Here is a 5,067-nt window from a genome sequence, read left to right as displayed (position 1 = left end):
CAGGGGCTTGTTGAATGTGTGTGCAAGATTAGTCCGCAATAGTGTTAAAAATGTTAAGCGATAATGGAGTAGGGTAAATGCATCAATTTGAGGTAAGAGACCCTGGTCTGGAAACAAACGAGTCGAATGTTGTAAGCGAAAATCTGTCTCACACCTCTGACAGTTAAATACATGTGCCAGTACCTTGTGGCAGACTAAAGGAGGGGCAGAGGGCACGACCAGTACCAGGCCTCTAGTTCTGTGGGACCCTCCAAACTTCAAGGGCCTTGAGATTTTGAGGCCTCCCAGGGCTAGACCATTTTAATCAAATGTTAGACAAGACCAAAATATGTTCAGTAAATAAGAGGAAGGTGAAGCTCGAGGTCCAATACATATCTAAAATATAAACATAGGTGCCTAATTCTCCATTATTAGGCTGTGGTAATTGTCAATGGATACATTCAGAATTTTTAGAAATTGTGTAAAACTTTGCATGAAACTTAAAACCAGAGAATAGTAACGAGTTATCTACTGGACGCAATTGTTCTACATCAAATGTTTTTGAGAGAGCTTCTGTAAAGTTTGGAAGGTAGGAGACAAGGTACTGCCAGAAGTAAAGCTGTGAGTACCAGGTGTGAGTCGTGCTTCGGTAGCTCAGTTGGTAGAGCACTTGCCCGTGAAAGGCAAAGGTCCCGAGTTCGAGTCTCGGTCGGGCATACAGTTTTAATCTGCCAGGAAGTTTCATATCAGCGCACACTCCGCTGCAGAGTGAAAATCTCATTCTGGAAACATCCCCCAGGCTGTGGCTAAGCCATGTCTCCGCAATATCCTTTCTTTCAGGAGTGCTAGTTCTGCTAGGTTCGCAGGAGAGCTTCTGTAAAGTTTGGAAGGTAGAAGACGAGGTACTGGCAGAAGTAAAGCTGTGAGAACCGGGCGTGAGTCGTGCTTCGGTAGCTCAGTTGGTAGAGCACTTGCCCGCGAAAGGCAAAGGTCCCGAGTTCGAGTCTCGGTCGGGCACACAGTTTTAATCTGCCAGGAAGTTTCATTACAGGTTTGTGCTTCCTACCCATCCACATCAACTTACATTTTTCCACATTTAGAGCTAGCTGTCATTCATCACACCAACTAGAAATTTTGTCTAAGTCATCTTGTATCTTTCTACAGTCACTCAACTTCAAAGCTTTACGGTATACCACAGCATCATCAGCAAACAGCCGCAGGTTGCTGCCCACTAAATCATTTATGTATATAGAGAACAACAGTGGTCCTATCACACTTCCCTGGGGCACCGCTGACAATAACCTTGTCTCTGATGAACATATGCTGTTGAGGACAACAACAGGGTTGTATTACTTAAGAAGTCTTTGAGCAACTCACATATCTGTGAACTTATTCCATATGCTTGTACCTTCATTAACAGCCTGCAATGGGGTACCATTTCAAATGCTTGCTGAAAATCTAGAAATATGCAATCTGCCTGTTGCCCTTCATCCATAGCTCACAGTATATCATGTGAGGAAAGGTCACACTGAGTTTCACATGAACGATGGTTTCTAAAACCATGCCGATTCATGAACATAAGCTTCCCAGACTCAAGAAAGTTTATTATATTTGAAATGACAATATGTTCAAGGATTCTGCAGCAAACCAAAGTTAGGAACATTGGTCTGTAAATTTGTGGCTGCTTTCTTTTACCATTCTTATATACAGGAGTAACCAGCAGTTTTTTCCAGTCACTTGGAGCTTTGTGCTGGGTGAGAGATTCATGATAAATGTAAGCTAGGTAAGAAGTCAGTACCATAAAGTACTCTTTGTAAAACTGAATTGAGATTCCATCTGGACCTGGTGATTTATTTGCTTTCAATTCTTTCAGGTGTTTCTCTATTCCAGGGATGATTATTAGTATTTCATCAATTCGGGAGCCTGTCCAATGGTCAAATGATGGTATTTTTCTATGACTTTCCTGTGTGAACAATTTCTTGAACATGAAATTTAAGACTTCAGCTTTCATTTTGATATCTTTAAGTGTAACACCAGACTGGTCAACAAGGGACTGACTGGAAGCCCTAGACCCACTTAGCAATTTTACATACGACCAGAATTTTCTCAGGTTCTGTGCCAGATCTATTGCTAAGGTATGATGGTGGTAGTTATTGTATGTTTTGTGTATAGATCTTTTCACAGACGCATTAAGCTCTGCTAACCTTTGCTTGTCATTATTTGTGCATTCCCTTTTGAACCATGAGTGCGACAGCCTCTGCTCTCTTGGCATCTAATAAATGTCATTATTAAACCACGGTGGGTCTTTCGCATCTCTTATCTACCTACTAGGCACATAACTCTCCAGACCATGATTTACAGTCTGCTTAAACTTCGCCCATAATTCTTCTATGTCCATCTCACTGGAGCTAAGTGATGTCAGTTCACTGTCGAATGAGATGTTAACAACTGCTTATCTGATCTGTCAAGCAGAAACGCTCTCCTAGTCTTCTTGACTGATTTATTGACTTTCATAAGCATAGTTGCTATAATGACATCATGATTGCTAATCCCTGTTTCTATACTGATACTTTCGATAAGGTGTGGCCTATTCATAGCTACAAGGTCTAAGATATTTCCGCTGTGTCAGCTGCTGAGTCAGCTGCTCAAGACAGTTTTCAGAAAATATGTTCAAAGTAATTCGCATGACTGTCTGTAACCCCCCCGAAATGAATCTATAGGAATCCCAGCATCCCATTCTATACTCAGTAGTCAGTAGGTCAAAGTTGCCTCCAACTAGTATTGCATGATCTCGGTATTGCCGCGCTATTGACCATAGGCTATCTTTGAATGACCCTAGAACTGTCACAGTGGAATCAGATGGCCGGTAAAAACATCCAATAATTAACTTGGTTTGACCTACACGTGTTATACATGACCAGATAACTTCACTGTCACACTTAACTTCGACTTCAATGCTGGCCATTGTGGCCGAGAAGTTCTAGGCGCTTCAGTCAGGAACCGCACTGCTGCCACGGTCACAGGTCCGAATCCTGCCTCAGGCATGGATGTGTGTCATGTCCTTAGGTTAGTTAGGTTTAAGTAGTTCTAAGTCCAGGGGACTGATGACCTCAGATGTTAAGTCCCATAGTGCTTAGAGCTTTTTTTTTTTTACTTCAATAGAGGCAATATTTTCGTCAACTGCAATAAACACTTCTCCCCCTATGGCCTCTAATCTGTCTTTCCTATATACATTCCACAACTCGCTAAATATCTGAGAGCTTTCCATCTCAGGTTTCAGCCAGCTCTTGGTCCCAAGAAAGATTTGAGCACAAGAACTTTCCTGGAGGGTGGTAAATTCGGGAACTTTAGTATAAATACTTCAACAGTTTACTGATAAAATTTTGACAGTTGAAGTGTCTTTGCTCTAAACGTGTTCTGACTTCCCTTGCTGCCATATCAGCTGGTGAATGTTCATCAGAGAACCTCAAACTGCTGTATCGCCTAAAAAACCCTCATGTGCCGTCCCCAAATACTCTGCTACCCAAGTAGCTGCTTCCTTTGAGTAGTGTACCCCTTATCTATCATGGCGAGTCCCACAAATCCCCACATGATAACGCAGGTCTAGGAATCTGCAACCAAGACCATCACAATGTCGATGAAGCCTTTGGTTGAGAGTCTCCCTCGGCTCCAAACCAAAGGACCCTGATTAACTCTGGGAACAATGCTACAAATTGTGAGCTCTGCTTGCTCCCTGTGTGCGAGGCCTGTAGTTTTCACCACCTCTGCCAGTTGCCTGTATGAACAGAGAATGGCATCAGAACCCATTTGACAGGCATTGTTGGTGCTGATGCGAGCCAAAACTTGCAGGCAACTTCTACCTGCACACCCAATAGCGACAGGCAAGGGCACCTCCACGTCTCAGATGAGTCCTCCCAAGAGACATACCAAATACACGTTGACTTTCTTTCCAGCCCTGAACACTGTCTACCTGTGAGGCTTCATAACACATCGAACAATGGAGCTCCCAATAACCAGTAACCCTTCCCCATGTGCCTGCTCAGACCCTGCTGAAAGACCAGCCACTTGTCCACTCACAGGGTGAATGGGTGATGTTACGTGGCCAATCTCCTGAGTGGCCCTCTGCCTCGAGTGACATGAACTCATTACCACCCACCACTCACCCTGCTGTGAGGGCAGATCCACAATGTTGGGTACACTAGGAAGTGCCTCAGAAGCAGAGCTCATGGGCAACACATGCGACACCTAAGGTGTCCCATGCAATGTGCCAGATCCTCTGCGGTTGTCACACCCCAAGAAGACAGCCTGAAGGTGACTGACTGTATCCAAAAGCACATTCAGCTATACGTGAACTGTGGCCAGCTCCTCATGCTTCTGCATGCAGCATGCATAGCAGCACAATAAACTGATAAAGTTTCTTTTTCTAAACTGGAGTGCTACATATTAATTACAATCCCACACTGTTTTCCTATCCTGAATATAACCCTGAGAGGTTGAACACAGATTATGCAATAGTTAGAATACTATGTGCCCAAAATTCTGCCAGAGTGTACAGAAATTACAAAATTGTTAAGGCTTTTGCGGCCACTTGTTAACTGCCGGTTAGCTTCTGTCTCGGGTTCTTCGGCCGATGTCCACCTGATGATTTTACTGACGTTTCACCAGCACGAGTGGCTGGCATTGTCAAAACTACACCCTCCATTGCCAGCAATGGAGGATGAAGCTCTGACAATGCCAGCCACTCGTGCTGGCGAAACGTCAGTATAATCATCAGATGAACGTCGGCCGAAGAACCCGAGACAGAAGCCAATATGCAGTTTGTGTACAGACATTGTTTGTCCTGTTGTCCTAGGATGCATTGCACCAGACAATCATGACACAATGTGGAGCAGAAATATGTTGCAGCTACAGGACTGTGTGTTCACTCAGCATCAAGTCTTGTTGCACTGAGTCCTCTTGTTGCTTGGTCACTATACCAGTCCGCAGTACCACTTACAGGCCGGCACAGTTTCACAACAGACAGTCTGCAACAATTTTGTTTCTACCTGCAATGTGATGTTCACTGATCGTAAATTGAGCTATATATTC

At 43.9% G+C, this 5,067-nt stretch overlaps 1 non-coding gene across 1 annotated transcript; it reads left to right on the top strand.

Moving 5' to 3' along the window:
• Positions 1 to 621: 621 nt before the first annotated feature.
• Positions 622 to 696, top strand: Trnas-uga. Its single transcript has one exon. It is a non-coding gene; the product is annotated as a tRNA-Ser (tRNA).
• Positions 697 to 5,067: the final 4,371 nt, after the last annotated feature.

Source organism: Schistocerca piceifrons, chromosome X, assembly GCF_021461385.2.
Source record: "Schistocerca piceifrons isolate TAMUIC-IGC-003096 chromosome X, iqSchPice1.1, whole genome shotgun sequence".
Taxonomy (NCBI): domain Eukaryota; kingdom Metazoa; phylum Arthropoda; class Insecta; order Orthoptera; family Acrididae; genus Schistocerca; species Schistocerca piceifrons.
Note: the sequence above shows the minus strand (reverse complement) of the source record. Positions and strands in the feature narration are given on the sequence as shown.